The following is a 23,112-nucleotide window of genomic DNA, read 5'->3' on the forward strand; positions in this document are numbered from 1 at the left end:
CTATTTTTGGTTCGATAACCAATTCTACCGTCAGGACAGGGGGGTGGCCATGGGGGCCAAATATGTCCCCAGTCTGGCCAATCTGTTCATGGCCAAGTGGGAGGAGGACGTCATCGATGCCCCTAGGAGACCGGAAGTGGCCCTATGGGCACGGTACATTGATGACGTCCTCCTCCTGTGGGATGGGACAGAGATTGAATTACAATCTTTCATGGCCAATCTTAATGTTAATGATAGGGGCATTAAGTTTAGTTTTGAGGCCAGCCAAACAGAGATCTGTTTTCTGGATCTCAGAATTAAGATAGAGGATGACCGCTTCATAACATCAACTCACTTCAAAATAACTGATCGGAATTCCTATATCCCCCTAGACAGCTGTCATCACGAACCTTGGTTGAGGGCTGTACCTAAGGGACAATTTATGCGCCTGAGACGCAACTGCACTGAAATGAGCGTTTTTGAAGAACAGGCAACCCTTCTTTCAAACAGATTCTTGGAAAAGGGATACAGTGGCGAGAACCTGTCGAAAACCCTCAAATTGGTTCGGGAAAAAGATAGGGCAGAATTGTTAGGGCAGAGTAGACCTGTAAATCCAGGGGCAGCGAATGGAATTCCATTCGTTACTACTTTCTCAGTACAGCACCGTAACATCAAACAACTGATACAAAAACATTGGCACTTGCTAACAAGCGATCCGGTTCTAGGTACCATTCTACCACCTAAACCACAAGTGATCTTTAAGGGAGCATCGACCTTGGGGAGTCGCGTGGCACCAAGCGTACATGACCCACGAAGGGCGGTTAGATCCTTCTTTCAGGATATGAAAGGCTATTACAAGTGTGGGAACTGTCAGATTTGCACTCTAAATAGTTGCAAGGACAGGAGGATTTATAAGTTTTCATCTACAAGTACATCAAGATCTTATGATATTGAATCATTTATCACTTGCTCATCCGAGGGAGTTGTGTATCTGATACAGTGCCCTTGCGGCCTCCAATATGTGGGGAGGACCAAAAGGGCACTGAAGACGAGACTCAATGAGCATGTTGGTAATATTAGGAGAGGCTTCGACAAGCATCCGGTGTCACGTCATTTTGACCAAGTACATAACAGAGACCCCTCCAATACATTATATGTGGGTATTGATAAGTATAGACCCCACTGGAGGGGTGGATCACTTGTCAGGGAGATTTCCAGACAAGAAATGGCCTGGATTTACAGGCTCAAAACTTATGTGCCTTTTGGTATGAATGTTGACACGGACGTGAACGCCTTCATAAATAATTTGTGAGGGTGCCCACGTCCTTGCTTTATTCTCCTGTTCACTCCACGGATGCCCTTGAGGGAGTTAGATGTCCCATATAGTGCAACCGTGCCAGATCCATTTGCGATACTCATAAAAACAATTTTGTTATGCTCTTTGATGGATTTGTTTGTAACAATGATGAACATATTTTTGCCATCTGTCCACCAATGCTAGCTATTAATCAATTTGGTTTACTGTTCTGCTTTATTTATTGTGAGCTCTTCTCATCAGACTCGCACTCTGGGCCGGCGGCTCTAAGACAACTTTGGGGCCATCTATGATGGTGTCCCTATAGCCACAAGTTTGATGAATCTCTGACATATTTTAAGTTCGTAGTTATGATGTAGGAGACACATGGTGTTGTAGTAATTAAAAAAAAACCACTATGCACTATTGAATGATCTTGCAGTGAAACATTGAACACTCTAGATCAGTCATTCAGTGTAATGGTTTGGACATCAATACAGACCAGTTATGTGGGTTTGATGCATGTGGTGGGTGCGGTTATGGTATTAGTGCACTGGGGGGCGCAGTACTGGCTGTTGCTATTGGGATTCATGTGGTGTGTCATCGATTTTGCTAATGACCCTGCGCATGCGCGGGGGAGCATGCGGACCGATGAGGGTAGGTGTCGGATCTTCTGCTATGTCGCGCCGTATGCGGCGTGGAGCTATGAGGGCGGGATCATCACAGTCACATACCGGAAGTGACCTTACGTGATGTGAATGAGGCTTGGTTGGTGAGAGCGCAGCTTCCGATTGGGCACACGTGACCGGAAGCTATTGAAAACGGGAAGTGGGGCATACCGGAAGTGGGGCACGGGCGTTCCCGATAGCTTCCGATTGGGCACACGTGAACGGAAGCTATCGAAAACGGGAAGTGGGGCATATGTCTGTGAACCAACAACCGGAAGTGGGGCACGGGCGATCCCGACGGGACGCCCCGGACTCACATCGGTTGTTTCTTCCGATCTGTACCATCTGACAGGGCTGGTGTCCTACACGTGTAGGGAGAGAGGGATATATTGGGGAGTTTATATGTTAAGCATTAAGAGGTGGCTAACTGGGCCATGCAGGACCGGAAGTGATATGGGAACGATAATGAGGCTTGGCTTTCCGGGAAGGTCACAAACCGGAAGTGGGGTCAGTGATGCTTTCTTGGCATTCCATGTACACTCTTCCCCCTCCTTCTGTTTTTTCAGTTTTTCTGCCAATATAGAGGTATGCATTTGTACAGTTGGGATGCATGGCCCATACAGTTTATTGGGGTATAATACCATCTGTCTAATCTAATTTAGCTGATCATTAGAATTGATATGATAGGGTACATATTTGATAGGGTACATATGAGGGCGGGCATGTGGGTGGGCCCATCTTTCTAGATTGGCTTTTGGAGTCATTGCCTGACGAATCAGGCGCCGATTCCAAGATGAGGCTTGGTTTTGGCGGGAAAAGCCAGGTGCCCAGAGTGAGGCTTGGATGATTGGAGACACATAAATGGAGGTGACACAGCGTGCCGCTCGTGCCCCTGGATGACGCAATTTTGTTGCGAAACGCGTAGGGCTGAGCGGTGCGCTACTTATCACCTCGTGTTTGTGACGGGTTCCAGGAGAACGGGTCTGTCCGTGTGCGTCCGGCCGGCTCCACGGACTTAAGGCGCTTTTTCTTTTACACACTTGTAAGTGCATTTTTATATTTTTATCCTTAAAATAAAAAGGGTTTTACACTATTTTGAGTTTTATTTTTCCTCTATGGTTTTGATGCCTCTGGCTCTGAGTCTTTTTGGACTTTTGAGTGTCCGGGAGTGAGTTTCCTTCCCAAGATTTCCTGAAACAGCGAAGCCAGGAAGACATCGAGGAACCCCTTTCCCTCGTGGTTGGAAGTGGCGTCCATTTTCATAAAGCTCCGTGTGACCCTCTGTAGTGGGGGGTCATTTGTATCTGGTAAGCAGTAAATCTTATCGTGTGTTGGTGGTGGATTGAACATAACTTCTCCCATATTTGGATCCCCAGGAACATTGTGGTTTATATTCAGAGGACTTTCATTCAGTCTTACGTTAACCTATTCTTGTGTTTCTTATACGGATTCATTGTTCATACACTGGGTGTTTATATTTTATATATTTACTTTTTATATTACAGGTGTATGTCATGGACTCTTATTACATGTGTTAAATTGTAGTGGTGGGATTTTTGGTTAGAAATCTTAACACCTATGTGTTCTGCATCACGTATATATATTGTAAGGGATCTTCCCGGGGTAGGGTGTGTTTGGACACAGTTCACAGCAGACTTGGAATTTATAAAGCAGATCTTGGCGTTTATTCGTGGTACAAACAGTCCAGCAAACAAAACATACAGCAACACCGTGCTTTCTAAGTACAACAAAATAAACAAAAGACCTAGCCCGGCTGGGCGCTTACTAACAGGTTCTTCTCACCTATCTGACATTTATAAAGACAGCGTCTTTTCGTCTGGATATCGCAGGGTGGGTTTTAGCTCCAGCAGTGTCTGTGCTTGCAGCTTCCTTCAACATACAGGCTGTTCATTCCCTGGCTGGGAGCAATCACCTGCAGGCCTTGCAGAGCCTTTACCTTCCCAGGCTAATTAGGATCAAAGCTCACCTGATCCCAAACCCAGAACTGGATCGGGGGATGTGGAATGACAGGTCCCTCTACCAAACCTACCTGCCATTCCATATAAACCCAGGCCCGGCAAAATTACTTAACCACTCAACAGCATATCGCTGCTGAGAAACTGATCCATCCTGGATTTACCATCTCACACTATGTCGCAACCTAGGTGAGATGTACACCCCCTCGATCACTTCTCCAGTGACATGTCTACATATCCCCCCCCTCTTTTTCAGACCGGAGGGCTGAGCCTTTTGTCCCCACAGACAACTTACCCTCGACAATGCATCAGCATTTGCCTGTAGTTTCCCTGGCCTGTGTTCCACAGTGAAATTAAAGTTTTGTAGGGACAGAAACCATCTAGTCACTCTTGCATTTCTCTCCTTGTTTAACTTCATCCATGTTAGGGGGGCATGGTCTGTCACCAACTTGAATTTCCTGCCTAGCAAGTAATACTTTAAAGCTTCTAGAGCCCACTTTACTGCCAAACATTCTCGCTCCACAATGGCATAATTTTTCTCGGCCGGGGTTAGTTTCCTACTCAAGTACGTCACTGGATGCTCCTCACCATTCACTACTTGTGAGAGTACTGCACCTAAGCCTGTGTTAGAGGCATCTGTCTGGACCAGAAATTCTCGCCTGAAATCGGGGGTGATTAACACAGGTGGTTGGCACAAGGCAGACTTAAGGCTTTGGAAAGCCTTCTCGGCCTCTGGGGTCCACGTGACCATTGCTGTCTTTCCGCCCTTTGTCAAGTCAGTTAGTGGAGCAGCAACTGAGGCAAAGTTCGGCACAAATCTACGGTAATACCCCGTAATACCCAGGAAAGCTCTAACCTGTTTCCTTGTCAGGGGTCTAGGCCAATTCTGTATTGCCTCAATTTTATTTAGCTGTGGCTTAATCAACCCTCTCCCAATAATGTAGCCTAGATATTTGGCCTCTTCTAGGGCTAGAGCACACTTCTCGGCATTTATGGTCAACCCCGCATCACTTATGGCATCCAACACGGCCTGTACCTTACAGAGGTGACTTTCCCAATCAGGGCTAAATATGACCACATCATCGAGGTAGGCAGCTGAGTAATCACGATGTGGTCGCAGAATTAAGTCCATCAACCTCTGGAAGGTTGCAGGCGCTCCATGTAACCCGAATGGCATCACTACATACTGGAATAGTCCATCAGGGGTAGAGAATGCCGTTTTCTCTTTAGCCTCAGCAGACAGTGGAATCTGCCAGTAGCCCTTTGTGAGATCGAGGGTGGTTATGTACCTGGCGTTACCCAACTTCTCAATTAACTCATCTACCCTGGGCATAGGATACGCATCGAACTTGGAGATCTCATTCAACTTTCTGAAATCGTTACAGAACCTCCAAGTTCCATTGGGCTTTGGGATTAGCACAATTGGGCTGGACCATTCACTCTGGGACACCTCAATTACCCCCAGAGCAAGCATACGTTTTACCTCGGCAGATACGGCTTCCCTACGTGCCTCCGGTATCCTATAGGGCTTAAGGTTTACTCTGCTTCTAGGCTCAGTTTCAATGTGATGATGGATGAGGTGTGTACGCCCTGGGAGGTCAGAGAACTTGTTTTTGTTTTTCTGTAGAAATTCCTGAGCCTCCTGTTTCTGTGACACTGATAGAGTATCACCTACCTTGACTGGAGGGATTGGTTGTGACAAATTATTAACAGTATTTGTCGCCACCAAGGATTCCCTGTCTTTCCAGGGCTTGATCAAGTTTATGTGATAAACTTGGAAAGGCTTCCTTCTACCTGGTTGGTGCACCTTGTAGTTCACCTCACTGATCTTTTCAACAATTTCATAAGGACCTTGCCACTTCGCCAAGAATTTACTCTCAACAGTGGGGACTAGTATAAGGACCCTATCGCCTGGGTTGAATGTCCTGATTCTTGCGGACCGGTTGTAAATCCTACTTTGGGCCTCTTGAGCCCTCTGGAGGTGTTCCCTTACGAGGGGCATTACAGTGGCTATACGGTCCTGCATTTGTGCTACATGTTCAATAACACTCTTGTATGGGGTGGACTCATTCTCCCATGTCTCTTTTGCGATGTCCAGTAGACCCCTAGGGTGACGACCATAGACCAACTCGAATGGTGAGAACCCGGTGGACGCTTGGGGCACTTCCCTAATAGCAAACATGAGGTAGGGTAATAAATGATCCCAGTCACGACCATCTTTTTCCACCACTTTCTTCAACATATGTTTCAAAGTTTTATTAAATCTCTCCACCAATCCGTCCGTCTGGGGGTGGTATACAGAGGTACGGATGTGTGAGATTTTAAATAGTTTGCATAACTCCTTCATTACTTTCGACATAAATGGCGTACCTTGGTCAGTTAGGATTTCTTTGGGGATCCCAGTCCTAGAGAACATATAAAACAACTCACGTGCAATTGTTTTAGATGCAGTGTTTCTTAAGGGTACAGCCTCAGGATAGCGGGTCGCATAATCCATGACTACCAAAATATACTGGTGTCCTCTAGCTGACTTTACAATGGGACCCACTAAATCCATGGCAATACGCTCAAAAGGCACCTCTATAATAGGGAGCGAAACCAAAGGACTGCGAAAATGAGACACTGGGGCATTAACCTGACATGTGGGGCACGACTCACAGTATTTTTTAATGTCATCATATATGGCCGGCCAAAAAAATCTCTGGAGAACCCTCTCTCTCGTTTTGTCAGTCCCCAAGTGTCCCCCAAGAACATGGTTATGAGCCATGTCAAGCACCTGACGCCGGTACGGCTTAGGTACCAGAAGCTGTTCCACAATCTCATCCTTAATCTTATTGACTCTATAGAAAAGATCATTAGTCACCGAAAAATGTGGAAATCTTTTTTCAGCATCTGGTTCCTGAGGTACCCCATTCATAACAGTAACCTGCTCTCTCGCATTTTTGAGAGTGGGGTCCTGTAATTGTGCAGCCCCAAAATTATCCCTAGACACCTCTAAGTCTAGTATATTTTGCTCAGTGGGAGGATCCTCCTCCCCAACCAGGACCTGCAAAGGAAAACAATCATTTTCATCCTGCATACTTTTATCATTCACAGCGGACAAGGCAACCTTCTTAGAGGTATCCTCACTCCTTTTGGGGATTTCTCTTTTTTCCCAGAGAGCCCAGAATAACGGAAAATCGCGGCCCAATATTACATCATGCATGAGGTTTTTAACCACACCCACTTCATATTGTACGGTGCCTTGTTTAGTCCCGACTTTAGCCCGCACTATAGGGTACACTTTTGTATCACCATGTATGCACACAACACTCATATGCTTGTTAGGCTCTAAGTCCCCAGCCACCAGGCTAGCATGCACCAAGGTTACGAGGCTTCCTGAGTCCATTAACGCTTTAACAGGAAAGTCATTGATTGTGATGTTGCAGATTTGCGGTTCAGTCTCTAGTCCAGGAACTGCAGCACAAGATGGTTCCGCAAATAGCGACTGGCGCCGGCTAGCGTCACATTCCATGGGTTCAGAGGTAAGAGGGCAATGGGCAGACACGTGTCCCGCCTCATGGCATCTCCAACACTGGATAGGGGCTGGTCTCCTTGGCAAGGAGTCCTTTTTAGAGCCCCTTAGCCACCCGGGACCATCACCAGTCTTTTGTCCCTGAGACACCACTTGAGCCCTTATCCCTCCATCAGCAGCCCTCCACACTCCCCCAATAGATGGAAGTCTCTTACCAGCTGACGGCACAGGTCTGGCGCTCCGGGGAGGTGAAGATGCTGCAGGAACATCACGGAGGTAGTCCTCAGTCGCCTGGAACCTCTCCACAAGGTTGACAAGTTCGTTTGCATCCTTAGGATCACCTTGTCCCACCCAGCGTTGCAGGTCAGTAGGAAGTGCTCGGAGGTAGCGATCCATCACGATCTTCTCTAGGATTTGTGCAGGAGTAGAAGTGTCTGGCTCCAACCACTTTCTTGCCAAATGGATTAGGTCATACATCTGGGACCTCGCTGATTGGTCCAGACTGTAGCTCCAGTTGCGTACCCTCCGGGCACGGACCGCAGTAGTAACTCCTAGTCGGGCAAGTATCTCCGCTTTTAGCCGAGTATAGTCCTTGACCTCTTGCTCACTGAGGTCATAGTAGGCCTTTTGAGGTTCACCTGTTAAATAGGGCGCAATTACCTCTGCCCATTCAGCGGCTGGTAACTTCTCTCGCTCAGCCACGCGCTCAAATATTGTTAGAAAGGCCTCAACATCGTCCTCAGCAGTCATCTTTTGCAGCGCTTTCTGCACAGTCCTTCTCCCAAAAAAAATTTCTGGAGCGGCTCCCTCCACTGTGGGTGGATTAGCAACCACAGGCGCCTCTCGATTTGCTATCAGGTGCTCGAGAAGTTGTTGTTGTGCAGCCATCATCTGCTGTTGTGCAGCCATGGACTGTTCATGTCGTTTATTGGCCTCTGTCTGAGCCTGCTGTTGTTGCAAACTCACTTGCATAAACTGCTTCAGCATCTCCTCCATGTTGCTGGACTGTTCTTGGAGTTTAGATGCAGCTTTCACCCAGGACATAAGCAGCTGTAGCCAAGTCTGTCCACACCGTTGCCCCTAGCAACCGTCTGTTGCCCGCATTCGAACACCAATTGTAAGGGATCTTCCCGGGGTAGGGTGTGTTTGGACACAGTTCACAGCAGACTTGGAATTTATAAAGCAGATCTTGGCGTTTATTCGTGGTACAAACAGTCCAGCAAACAAAACATACAGCAACACCGTGCTTTCTAAGTACAACAAAATAAACAAAAGACCTAGCCCGGCTGGGCGCTTACTAACAGGTTCTTCTCACCTATCTGACATTTATAAAGACAGCGTCTTTTCGTCTGGATATCGCAGGGTGGGTTTTAGCTCCAGCAGTGTCTGTGCTTGCAGCTTCCTTCAACATACAGGCTGTTCATTCCCTGGCTGGGAGCAATCACCTGCAGGCCTTGCAGAGCCTTTACCTTCCCAGGCTAATTAGGATCAAAGCTCACCTGATCCCAAACCCAGAACTGGATCGGGGGATGTGGAATGACAGGTCCCTCTACCAAACCTACCTGCCATTCCATATAAACCCAGGCCCGGCAAAATTACTTAACCACTCAACAGCATATCGCTGCTGAGAAACTGATCCATCCTGGATTTACCATCTCACACTATGTCGCAACCTAGGTGAGATGTACACCCCCTCGATCACTTCTCCAGTGACATGTCTACAATATATATATATATATATATATATATATATATATATATATATATATAGGGTTGCTATACCCTATATAATATTTAACATTTATTCTTATATTACTGCACAAGTAATTGGTTGCATTTGCTTTTGTATTTGTTTAGCGCGGATTATGATTTTTTGTTTACCTATTTGTATGTATGTGGCATAGTGAAGCCGCAGCTGAATATTTTTATATAAAAGGAAATTCACATATATCTATATATTTCACATATTCACATATTTATTTTTACCTTAGCGCAGTTTTTTTTCTTTTTTTCTTTATTTTTTTCTTTTTTTTTCTTCCACTGCTGCCACCAATGTAACGGCACCCCTAATATAAAGGGGGTTAATGCCGTTTACGATGTTCCCTCTCCTAGGCACACATCCACTCGCTACCAATATCCACAGGTAAACGACCCTTTCCTATAGGAGCCGACCCCTCTGGCAAAAGGACGAGACGCACTCTGTCTCTTCTGTAGTAGGAATGAATTTATTAATGAGAAACATTGTAACTTTATACACAATTCAAGGCACATGCTTTAACATGAACAAGGGCCCAGCTCCACCCACACATCCCAAGACTCAACACCTCATCCTGACGTCTGCTAGGCTTCAAACGATCCCACCCAATACACATCTTTTCACAAAGGGTTGGCAGCCAGTCTGTCTGGCACTTTACAATACACACAAGGACAGACTTAAATGAACAATAGAAATGCAAAACAACTTAATTCCTCACAGCAATGATACTTAACCCCCATATACAGTATACATCCAATCTATATACAATGTATATACAGCCTTGAATATGGCTATCACAGACCATATCGGGGGTTTCTTTTATTCACCCTGTGTCCAAAGTGACCCCACTGTCACACATCTCCCCTTTCGGCAGGGGACGAACAGAGGAGGGGACCCCAGACGGGTTGACTCCGCAGTTAGTCCATGGGTCCATTCTTCCAATACTGGATAACCCATCAACATTGCACTAGGAGCCCGGGAGGGCGTCGGTTTGCCGGGACAACCCATCAGCATTGCCGTTTTGCTTACCGGGTCGGTAGCTGATGGTGAAGTTGTAAGGTTGTAGGGCTAAGCTCCACCGCAGCAACCTGCCATTATCTCCAGAGACCCGGTTAAGCCAGACCAATGGGTTGTGGTCGGTGACCAGTGAAAATTCCTGTCCGTATAAGTAAGGGTTCAGCTTTTTAAGGGCCCAGACCAGGGCCAAACACTCCTTCTCCACTGCCGCATAGCTCACTTCCCGGGGTAATAGTTTTCTACTCAGGTATGCGACAGGGTGTTCTCCTCCATCCTCCCCAACTTGGCTCAGCACCGCCCCCAGTCCAAACATGGAAGCATCCGTGTGGACAAGAAAACGTTTGTTAGGTACTGGGGCAGCCAAGACAGGGGCATTTACAAGTGCTTGCTCGAGGGCTAGAAACGCGGATTCACAAGCTGGAGACCAGAGGACTTGCCTAGGTAAATTCTTTTTCGTCAGGTCAGTCAGGGGTTTGGTGATAGCACTATAATTAGGGACAAAACGTCGGTAGTACCCTGCAGTTCCCAAGAAGGCCAATACCTGGGTCTTAGTACAGGGCGTGGGCCAGTTAGCTACTGCCTCTACCTTGGCTGGCTCGGGTCTCTGGTTCCCACACCCCACTCGGTGTCCCAGGTGCTGCACCTCCGCCATCCCTAGATGGCACTTGTCTGGTTTCAAGGTCAGGCCTGCGGCCCAAATTTTGTCCAGAACCACTCCTACGTGAACCAGGTGCTCCTCCCAAGACCCACTGTAGATCGCAATGTCATCCAGATATGCACATGCAAAATCCTGGAAGCCATCGAGGAGCCTATCCACCATACGTTGGAAGGTCGCCGGGGCATTTTTCATTCCAAATGGCATGACCTTAGACTGGTACAGGCCAAATGGGGTAACAAATGCCGACTTGGGGATAGCATCCTCGGCCAGGGGGATCTGCCAATAACCTTTACACAGGTCTATTGTAGTTAAATAATGTCCCCTGGCTATACGATCTAGTAGTTCGTCTACCCTGGGCATCGGGTAGGCATCGGTGGTGGTCTTCTCGTTGAGTCGCCTGTAGTCCACGCAGAACCGGGTAGTCCCGTCTTTCTTAGGCACCAGGACTACAGGCGAGGCCCAAGGGCTGTCAGAAGGTTCAATGACTCTTAACTGAATCATCTCCTGTATCTCCTTCCGCATTTCCTCTCGGACTGCTTCAGGGATACGGTAGGGGGGCTGGCGGAGGGGTGCTTGTCCAGGGGTCTCTACCTTATGTACAGCCAAGGTCGTATAGCCCGGTCTTTGGGAGAACGTCGCCTCCTGTGGGTTCTCCCACAGAAGCCGCTTAGCCTGTTCCTTCTTTGTGGGGCTTAACCGGTCTCCTAGCTGTACAAGGCTAATGAGTCAGTCTGGGGCTCTCTCTCTAGTAAGTCAGGGAGGGGTAAACCTTCTGAGTCGTCCGCAGCAGGGGCACATACTGCAGCAACATCCTCCTGCCGTTCCTGATACTCCTTCAGCATGTTCACATGAAAGGTTCGCTGGATTCTTTCATCTGCACAGCTGGCAATGACATAGGTAGTATCACATACCTGGGCTACTACTTTATACGGGCCCTGCCAAGATGCCTGCATCTTGTCGGTCTTCACAGGCTTGAGCACTAAGACCTTCTGCCCAACCTGGAAGACCCGCTGTCGGGCCCCCCGGTCGTACCATCTCTTCTGTCTTCCCTGGGCCGCCTGGAGATTCTCTCTTACCATCAGAGACAGTTGCTCCATGCGGTCCCTGAGTTCCAGAACATAGGGTACTATGGGGGTCCCTTCTTGCTCTGTCTCTCCCTCCCAGTGTCCTCTGATGAGATCGAGGGGTCCGCGGACCCTTCTCCCATAGAGCAACTCGAAGGGCGAGAACCCAGTAGATTCCTGGGGTACCTCTCTGTACACAAATAACAGGTGAGGCAGGAATCTCTCCCAGTCTCTGCAAGAGTCCGAAAAGGTCCTCAGCATTTGCTTGAGGGTCCCGTTAAAGCGTTCGCAGAGACCATTAGTCTGGGGTTGGTAGGGGGAGCTCAGTAAGGGCTTAATATTGCACACCTTCCACAACTGCCGGGTGAGTACCGCGGTAAACTGGGTTCCCTGGTCATAGAGAATCTCCTTAGGGAACCCCACTCTGGTAAAAATCTTAACCAGGGCATCAGCTACTGTCTCTGCTTCAATGTTGGACATAGCTACTGCCTCTGGGTAACGGGTGGCGTAGTCCACCACGGTGAGAATATACTTCTTTCCGGATGGACTAGGCCGGGCCAGGGGACCCACAATGTCAACGGCTATGCGGTAAAAGGGCTCCCCAATAATAGGCATGGACATGAGTTTAGCCTTAGGGTGGTCCCCCCTCTTCCCTATCCGTTGACATGTGTCACACGTTTTGCAGTATTGTCGCACATCCTGGCTAAAATTGGGCCAGAAGAAATTCTGTGTGATCCTATGGGCCGTGCGACGGAACCCTAGATGTCCTGCTAGCGGCACATCATGCCCGATTCGCAGAATCTCCAGCTGGTATTTCTTAGGTACCACCAGCTGTCGTTTCTGCGAAGGGGCCTTACTTCTCTGAGATGGCTTAGGGATCCTATACAGTCTATCCCCATCCCATTCAAACAGCTCCCCATCTATTCCCCTTTCCTGAGTATCTGCCTTAGCCCTATACTTGTGTAAGGTTGGGTCCTCCCGAGTTTCCCTCCCGAATGCTTCTGGGGTATCCCAGCCTAGGCGCGCCTGATCTAAGGTACGTGTCGGGGAGGATAGTCTCACCTGGGTCTCTGCAGCAAGCGGGCCGGTTCCAGCAGTACATGTCTGTGCACGGGTAGTCACAGGGTTGACTTCACCGGGGCCCATCGGGGTGTAAGCAGAAAGGAGGGGGGCCAAATCATTCCCCAGTAGTACATCCGCAGGCAAGTCCTTCATCACCCCCACATTCACGTGTCCCGAACCAACCCCCCAATCCAGGTGAACACGGGCCACGGGTAGCCGGAAGATGGTACCTCCCGCTACTCTTACGGCTACAGTGTCTCCGGTGTGTTGGCTCTCTGGGATGAGGTTCTTCTGTAGTAGGGTCATGGTAGCGCCGCTATCACATAAGCCATTGGCTACCGTTCCATTAACCCGGACCATCTGCCTGTGTTGTTGCCTGCTGTCCCGGTTAGCTGCTTGTATTGGATCAGCCTCGTGCAGGACGCCCCAATGTTCTTCCTCCTCAACGCAGTGGGCCGCAGGCATGGGTGTGCGGGGGCTCCCCCTTGCTGGTTGTCTCCATGACTGGGACTGGATGTCTGGATTTAGTGGACAGTTTGGCTTTTTGTGCCCTAGCTGTTTACATCCGAAACACCTGATGGGTTGTGCATAGTCCTGGGAGTTGAACCTGGGCTGCTGAGGATAAGTGGCCGCTGGGGTTGGTGCTGAAGCTGTGTTAGAGGCTGATAAACTGGGCCGAGATGGTGGATAGCGCTCGCTTCCGCCTGACCTTCGAGAGTCCAGATATTCATCGGCCAAAGTAGCCGCTTGCTGTACAGTCCGTGGTTGCTTATCTCGTACCCAATCCCGTAGTACCGGAGGGGTGTGGTTAAAGAACTGTTCTAAGAGTACTAGTTGGGTGATGTCCTCTATGGTATGAGCGTGGCTTCCCTGGATCCAGCCCTTAAGGTCTTGCTGCAGACGATGTGCCCACTCCACGTATGTTATGTGGGTTTGTTTCCGGGATTCTCGAAACTTAATCCGGCTGGCTTCGGGTGTAATGGCAAATCGGGCTAGCAGAGCTTCTTTTACCCGGTCATAGTCTTTAGCGTCCTCATCCTCCAGGGCCTGATACGCATCCGCCGCTCTGCCAGTTAAATTACTTGCCAGTAAGGCGACCCAATCTTGGGGCAGTACTTCATGTATCTGGCATAGTCTCTCAAAGTCCTGCAGGAATGCTTCAATTTCCTCCTCTCCCTCCTTAAATAGTTTGAACGCCCGAAAGGGCAACTTACGGACAGGCGCTGCATCTTTAGGTGTTGTCTCCGATTGCCGTATTTCTGCCATTTTCTGCTCATGTTGCCGCTCCAGTTCTCTCTCCTGTCGCTCATCCTGCAGCTGGATGTCTCTAATGGCATTCTGTATGGCGGTCTCTGATGGGGTAGCACCATATAATGCCACCCGCTGTCGAACTCGTTGCTGAAACAAGTCTTCAACTGACCGGGGTCCTGCATCACCATCCCTCTGATCCATCTCGGTTAGTTCCCTGATCAAGGTGGCCTTGTTCTTTGTCCCACTGGTCCCTCCACGGCTCTCAAGTAAGTCTTTCAGTGTGGCTTTCCTGCAGGCTGCATAGCTGGTCATTTACTGTGGTGGTTTGAAGTGTCCCAGTAACTGGAGGGAAGATCCCACTGCTGCCACCAATGTAACGGCACCCCTAATATAAAGGGGGTTAACGCCGTTTACGATGTTCCCTCTCCTAGGCACACATCCACTTGCTACCAATATCCACAGCTAAACGACCCTTTCCTATAGGAGCCGACCCCTCTGGCAAAAGGACGAGACGCACTCTGTCTCTTCTGTAGTAGGAATGAATTTATTAATGAGAAACATTGTAACTTTATACACAATTCAAGGCACATGCTTTAACATGAACAAGGGCCCAGCTCCACCCACACATCCCAAGACTCAACACCTCATCCTGACGTCTGCTAGGCTTCAAACGATCCCACCCAATACACATCTTTTCACAAAGGCACTTTACAATACACACAAGGACAGACTTAAATGAACAATAGAAATGCAAAACAACTTAATTCCTCACAGCAATGATACTTAACCCCCATATACAGTATACATCCAATCTATATACAATGTATATACAGCCTTGAATATGGCTATCACAGACCATATCGGGGGTTTCTTTTATTCACCCTGTGTCCAAAGTGACCCCACTGTCACAATATATATATAATAATATAAGCTTACAACAGACCTCAGATCAGTGCCAGCCTCCCTCCTCCGGCATGGGTGTACATGCAAACAGCCAAAGAATGGGAGGTGGCTTCAGCCCGCTCTGCGGTATGAGGTAGGGATACAGCCAGGGGCAGAGCCACAGAGATCGTCACCCAGACTGCAGTGCCAGTGGATTAGTGCCTATGGGACTGCCCCCACTGACAGCCTCGTCCGGCATGGTGGCGAGTGTTATGCTGCGTACACACGATCGGACATTCCGACAGCAAAATCCCATGTTTTCTTTTTCGACTGATGTTGGCTCAAACTTGTCTTGCATACACAACGGTCACACAAAATTGGTCGTAAATTCTGAACATCAACAACGCGGTGAGGTACAACACGTACGACAAGCCGAGAGAAATTAAGTTCAATAGCCAGTGCTGCTCTTCTGCTTGATTCTGAGCATGCGTGGCACTTTGTACGTCGGAATTGTGTACACACGATGGTAATTTATGCAAACGGATTTTGTTGTCGGAAAATTTGAGTACCAGATCTTAAATTTGGTGCAACGGAAATGACGATGGAAAAAGTCCAATGGAGCCTACACAAGCTCTGATTGCACATTTGCCGACGGAAAATCCGACCGTGTGTACGGGGCATAACGCACGGAGGAGGAGAAAGTTAACTTCTCCTCAGCTTTGCATGCTGGGTAAAGTCGTGGCTGTCAGGTCGCTGGTTGCTAGCCACCAGGCTGCTCTAGCAACCAGTGGCCAGAGTCTCAGGTGGAGCTGGAGATGGAGCACACGCCAGTGCTATGGCGGGGTTTGCTCACTCTGTCAATTTCATTCAGGGACAATATAGTCCCGGAATGAAGGTGCCCGGGACAGACATGCTAATTGCTGGATTGTCCCGGGCAATCCGGGACATGTGGGCACCCTACATGTTACGTCGTTACATAGTTAGTCAGGTTGAAAAAAGACACAAGTCTGTCTAGTTCAACCACAAAAAAAATAAAAATAATATCATACAATCCCATATACCCAATTCTATACCCACAGTTGATCCAGAAGAAGGCGAAAAACCCTAGCAAAGCATGATCCAATTTGCTAAAGCAGGGGAAAAAATTCCTTCCTGATCCCCCGAGAGGCAATCAGATTTTCCCCGGATCAACTTTACCTATAAGGTAAGTAGGTTAAGTTAGTACCCCGTACATGTATATCTAAATAAATGTTTTCAAGTGTAGGCGCCCCGATGCTTGTGTTTATGTTTATGTTCATAAATATGTGGGGGGGGGGCTCCAAAAAAATTGTTTTTTAAGGGGATTTATGTGCTTGGGTGTAACTTTATTTTAACCAGTTCACCTCCGTAAGATTTACCCCCCTTAATGACCAGGCAATTTGTTGTGATACGGAACCTGCATTATTTTAACTGACAATTGCGCGGTCATGAGACACTGTACCCAAATACAATTGATGTCCTTTTTTCCCCACAAATAGAGCTTTCTTTTGGTGATACTTGATCAACTCTGCAGATTTTACTTTTTGTGCTATAAACAAAAAAAGACCGACAACTTTGAAGAAAAACAAAACAATATTTTTTACTTTTTGCTATAATAAATATACCCCCCCAAAAAAATTTAAAAAACATTTATTCATCAATTTAGGCAAATATGTAATCTGCTACATATTTTTGGTTAAAAAAATCCCAATAAGTGTATATTAATTGGTTTGCCCAAAAGTTATAGTGTCTACAAACTATGGGATATATTTATTGGCTTTTTACATAGTTAAATAGTAGGTGAGGTTTAAAAAAGACACAAGTCCATCAAGTCCAACCTATGTGTGTGATTATATGTCAGTATTACATTATATATCCCTGTATGTTGTGGCCATTCAGGTGCTTATCTAATCGTTTTTTGAAACTATCGATGCCCCCCGCTGAGACCACCTCCTGTGGAAGGGAATTCCACATCCTTGCCGCTCTTACAGTAAAGAACCCTCTACGTAGTTTAAGGTTAAACCTCTTTTCTTCTAATTTTAATGAGTGGCCACGTGTCTTGTTAAACTCCCTTCTGCAGAAAAATTTTATCCCTATTGTGGGGTCACCAGTACAGTATTTATAAATTGAAATCATATCCCCTCTCAAGCGTCTCTTTTCCAGAGAGAATAAGTTCAGTGCTCACAACCTTTCCTCATAACTAATATCCTCCAGACCCTTTATTAGCTTTGTTGCCCTTCTTTGTACTCGCTCCATTTCCAGCACATCCTTCCTGAGGACTGGTGCCCAGAACTGGACAGTGTACTCTAGGTGCGGCCGGACCAGAGTCTTGTAGAGCGGGAGAATTATCATTTTATCTCTGGAGTTGATCCCCTTTTTAATGCCAATATTCTGTTTGCTTTGTTAGCAGCAGCTTGGCATTGCATGCCATTGCTGAGCCTATCATCTACTAGGACCCCCAGGTCCTTCTCCATCCTAGATTCCCCCAGAGGTTCTCCCCCCAGTCTATAGATTGCATTCAGATTTTTGCCACCCAAATGCATTATTTTACATTTTTCTACATTGAACCTAATTTGCCATGTAGTTGCCCACCCCATTAATGTGTTCAGATCTTTTTGCAAGGTTTCCACATACTGCAGATAAGTTATTGCCCTGCTTAGCTTAGTATCGTCCACAAATACAGAGATTGAACTGTTTACCCCATCCTCCAGGTAATCTATGAACAAATTAAATAGGATTGGTCCCAGCACAGAACCCTGGGGGACCCCACTTCCCACCCCTGACCATTTTCGAGTACTCCTCATTTATCACCACCCTCTGAACTTGCCCTTGTAGACAGTTTTCAATCCATGTACTCACCCTATGGTCCATGCCAACAGACCTCACTTTGTACAGTAAATGTTTATGGGGAACTGTGTCAAATGCTTTTGCAAAATCCATATACACGTCTACGGGCCTTCCTTTATCTAGATGGCAACTCACCTCCTCATAGAAGGTTAATAGATTGGTTTGGCAAGAACGATTCTTCATGAATCCATGCTGATTACTGCTAATGATACCGTTCTCCTTACTAAAATCTTGTATATAGTCCCTCATCATCCCCTCCAAGAGTTTACATACTATTGATGTTAGGCTAACTAGTCTGTAATTCCCAGGAATGTATTTTGGTCCCGTTTTAAATATTGGTGCTACATTGGCTTTTCTCCAATCAGCTGGTACCATTCCAGTCAGTAGACTGTCAGTAAAAATTAGGAACAATGGTCTGGCAATAACTTGACTGAGTTCTCGGCTCATCATACGTGTTGTACGTCACCGCATTCTTTATGTTATTATGTGTGACCGTGTGTATGCAAGACAAGTTTGAGCCAGCATCTGTTGGAAATAAATCCAGGATTTTTTTGGAGGAATGTCTGATCATGTGTACGTGGCATAATACTCAACAAGACAATACACAGGTACTCGCAGACCTATGTGCACTCACAGAAATAGGTGCACTTGCAGAACTACTATTTTAAAAAAAAAATGTGTTTGCTAGTAATGGCGGCAATCAGCAATTTTTAGCGGGACTGCGACATTGCAGTGAACAAATCTGACACTAAGTGACACTTTTTGGGGACCAGTGACACCAATATAGTGATCAGTGCTAAAAAAAAAAAGCACTGTCACTGTATTAATGACACTGGCAAGGAAGGGGTTAACATCAGGGGGCGATCAAAGGGTTAAATGTGCTCCTAGGAAGTGCTTTCTAGCTTTATGGAAGGACAGGGTGGTCTACAGATATCTCTAACATGGATGGAGATTGATGGCAATCTATAATAGAGAAAGTACCTTTAATGTCTATTTCTAATACCCAATGGTTGTCACAACATTTTGTTATTCACGGAGTACATAGAACTCCCCTTATATTGTATAGATGACAATGTAGAGAGAGTCCAGAATGTCCAAGGCAGTGATTCTCAACCAGGGTTCCTCCAGAGGTTGCTAGGGGTTCCTTCAGCATTGGGCAATTTCTGCCTCTCAGATAAGTTCCCACTGACACCATTGATCTTTTTAACTATCTGTAAGGAGGTAATTCTTCCCAATGACCACAAGTGTAAGGACCGTTCTTCCCACTGACCATCACACTAATGTATCATGAGTTGTAGATTTCTCATTTTTAGCAGGGGTTCCCTGAGACAGGAGAACTATTTCAAGGGTTCCTCTGTGTTGAAAAGGTTGAGAAAGGCTGGTCCAAGGTGTGGAGGTACCCCTGTGGACCATTTACACATGTGTTGGTGGTGCCCTAAACTGGTGCGCTATTGGAATAGAGTAATATGGGTTATAATCCAAGCTTTTTAGGTGTCCCTACCAAATGACCCTTCGACCTGTATATTGGGGTTTTTTGGATGAAGAGCTACTTACACCCCATGCCCGGACCGCTACATCTCGCTTCTTGTTATTGGCAGGTAAATATGTTCTGTTAAAGTGGATAGCGCCTCTACCACCCACGTCTGAGGACTGGAGTACCTAAGATAACTCCACATTGCTTAAGGAGAGACGTATCTTGGAACGTCGTGGTACTCCACTCAAGTCCAATAAATGATGGGACCAGTGGTTATAGTAGAGCTGCCCCCTCATCCTTTTAAACCCAAACACATATGAATTAGCTTCTGAGGCTAATTTAATGAAGATACGGCACCAAGTGAGTTTAATTACCACCTTAATCAGCCACAGAACCCGTATAATTAATGTGTGTCGGTTTTAAAGAGATTAGGTGGCAACCCATGGTTAGAGGTACCTGGCTTGGCGCCATTGGCCCTCGTTTCTTTACAACTCCTACAGTGCTAAATATTTGGTTGGGGATGCTCTAGAATGGGTGACCTTTAGAACAATAATGTGTGGGCACATATGGACCTCTCGTAATGTAATTCAATATGCTCATAATCTGATATTTATAGGAGGTTGGTATTAAACCTCCAAATGTTTAGCGTTGTTTGCCTTTTCTTTGGACACGTATTGGTTATACCTTATTATATAACTGACTGCTAGTGATAAAAACGTATTGATGTATTTATGTCTATTTCATTGTTTTAAAGATCTGTAGCAATATTCTTGTTCCGAATACAGACTTTACGGTACTTATTAGCCCTTGTACACACTGTCGGAGATTCCGACGGAATGTGTCCGATCGGACTGTGTGTGGTCTCCATCGGACTGTTTCCGTCTGAGTATCCGACGGACCAAGTTTTCCAACTTGTTGGTAATATTTTCCGACAAAATGCTCCGATCGGACATACTCCGATCATGTGTAGAGAATTCCGATCGAACAAAGTGCCACGCATGCTCAGATCAAATTCCTACACCAAAGCTATTGGCTACTAGCCTGAACGTAGTCCCATCGTAACGAAATAACCTCATCACGTCGGATTTTCCGACAACTTTGTCCGACCGTGTGTATACAACAGTTTCGGACAAAATCCGTCAGACAAAATCCGACGGATTTAGTTGTCGGAATCTCCGACCGTGTGTACAAGGGCTTACTGAGCTGGTCTTTTTGATATTGTATGAGGGGAAAAAAAGTGCCCTATTTAAGGACAAATATACAGATTTTTAAGTTGTTGCCACATGAATATTTTTTATGTTTTTGTTTGTCTGTTTATGTAAAATCATAAAATCTTTAATTAAAAAAACTAAAAATATGTGGATACATTCACCTATAAAGTGCTAGGTGCTCAAAATAATATTCTCTGCACAACTACTACTATACTTTACACCTACTTCATTGATCTTATGGTTTTTATCAATAAATGATTTTAGTGCAAATCCATAAACAACATAAAGTGCTTTGTGCTCAAGATGTTGTTCCCTGCAGATCCACTGCTTCTACTTTGCACCTATTTCTTTAATCGTATAATATTTGCTGCTATATTAAATGTAGCGGCAGGCTCCTGAAGAGCACGCTCTATGCGTTTTTCAAAGTTAAACTTTACCTAAACTGCAGTTTGGTTTGGGTTTATTTGTCTAAATTGGACCTCTACATCAGTCTAACTGGACTGTGAAATGTTCAGCCTGGCCACTGTCTCTTGTGGCAGGCGTGGAATTATGGTCTGGTTAGGTGCTTGGGTACTCTCTTTTGGAGCCAGGTCAGTGGCCCTCTCGCTGTGCCCTCTGGGAGAGGGTATTTAAGATGCGGATGTCACGTGGTTCGGGGTTCCGGTCCAGTATGATGTGCTGATTACATGGTCCTGGTCCTCCTGACCAGCCCCCAAGAAGGCTATGGCCTGGGGTGCGGATCCACCTGACTTTAAGGTCTTGGAGCTGGCTAGCCCAAGGCAAGGAAACGAAAGGAGGATTCTGAGGTGGTTGGGTGCTGTCTCCGGTTCAGGAGAGACCCAGTGTACTTCGAGCATTCCAGGGGAGGACTCTTTAGAAGACCACCACGTATGGGTTAGTTTTCTTAACAAGAGCCTGGAAGGGCCGAAGTAACCAAAAGAATCCGGTCTTGTGGATATCACCAAGCAGGCCGAAAGATCCAGGTATCCTACAACAGTTCTGAAGCTTAGTTTCCCTACATGTTCTGCAACAACGTCTGTGACAAAGACTTTGTTCCTGAGTAGGCACCTTGTTGGCTGCTAGGCCTTGTGAGAGAGGGACTGTCCAACTTGAGTGATCATCCAACTGCGAACGGCTATTCTCTGGATGCAGTCAAAGTAAGCAAGTTCTTTAACGTTTTTTGGACTTTGACACTAAGAGTAACTGAACTTCCTTTTCCAACCCTCTGATCCCAAGTTGAAAGACTGTTCAATGGTTTGTGTTTGCAAATAAAATCCATTCAAGTGGATCTATTGTCAGTCTCAAGTTACTGGGCCATCTACCACGGGACATCCCCTAGACATGGCACATGGAGAACGGAAGGTAACGGTAAGCCCAAAAATAACCAACAGCTCCTTCGGGGGTTAGTGCTACATGAATGAACGATAAACCTGTGCAAATTCATGTAAACACACAATATTTTGTTCTCAATATAGTATTCTCTGCAAATCCACTGCTTCCACATTGCTTCTACTTCAACAAACTTATTTTGCTCAAAATAAATCCAGCAATCAATGAAAAGTTGATAAGGTGTAAAGTTCTCGGTGCTCCAAACTGTGCCAGCTGTAGTGTAGCCACGCCTTCTTCCCCCTCTTACAAGCGTGATGGTGAGGGCGCCCCCTTAGTAGTGCTTCCCCACTCACCAGAGTAATATGACTCCCAGCTTTTCATCTACCAGAGTCACCAACATCCTTCACAATCTCCTCACCTCCGATGGCAAAGGAACCGGATCCTCCTCGCTCACTCCTGCAAGTCTGCTGCGTTTTCTGTCAGTCTCCCTCCTAGAGGCACTTTACCACTACCGTGGTAGTGCCCCAGTGTGAAAGGGCTATAGAGGTTACCTTTTAGTTAAGTGGCTTTTTGGTGCGCTGGGAAACGCACCCTCACCTAGACCATTATTATTTAGGGAAATTGTTTATTGCTCAGGGAACCCCTAGAAACCTTTGGAGGAACCCTGGCTGAGAAAGGCTGGACTAGGCAGTAATATATTTCTATCCCCCTTGGTGGGAGTGGAGATGACCCATCTATAAGGATATACAGTACAGACACACACAGCACAAGGCCGGGTTCACACTATCAGATGTTTCTCTGAGCTGCAGTTCCTTTGAGCTCCACAAGGTGGTGATCTCACCTCTACCCAGACAGGAAGTCTCTATGGAAGATGGGAGGAGAGTTCAGGAACAGGTGTAGTGTCACAGTTTGATGCCTATCACAGGATGGTGCGGAAGTGACGTTGTTGCGTACTGCGCATGCGCGATGCGCTCCAAACGCTCGCGCCGTGCGTTCCAACATAGTTTCGGCAATACAGTTCAGCGAAACCATCACATAATGTTACGGAAGTGATGTTACACACAACACAAACACGGGCCACGTTGTTGCGTACTGCGCATGCGCGATGCGTT

General features: G+C 46.7%; 2 protein-coding genes across 9 annotated transcripts in view; one reads left to right on the plus strand and one right to left on the minus strand.

Moving 5' to 3' along the window:
* Positions 1–23,112, minus strand: part of LOC143989534 (uncharacterized) — a 382,054-nt gene that overhangs the window by 220,951 nt on the left and 137,991 nt on the right. The window lies entirely within an intron of this gene.
* The window catches only part of LOC143989996 (uncharacterized), a 63,599-nt gene that overhangs the window by 31,091 nt on the left and 9,396 nt on the right, over positions 1–23,112 (plus strand). The gene's annotated exons all lie outside the window — the stretch shown is intronic.

The sequence above is a fragment of the Lithobates pipiens genome, unplaced genomic scaffold (assembly GCF_037356315.1).
Source record: "Lithobates pipiens isolate NorthernLeopardFrog02 unplaced genomic scaffold, aLitPip1_a1.2 Scaffold_18, whole genome shotgun sequence".
NCBI classification, from domain to species: Eukaryota; Metazoa; Chordata; class Amphibia; order Anura; family Ranidae; genus Lithobates; species Lithobates pipiens.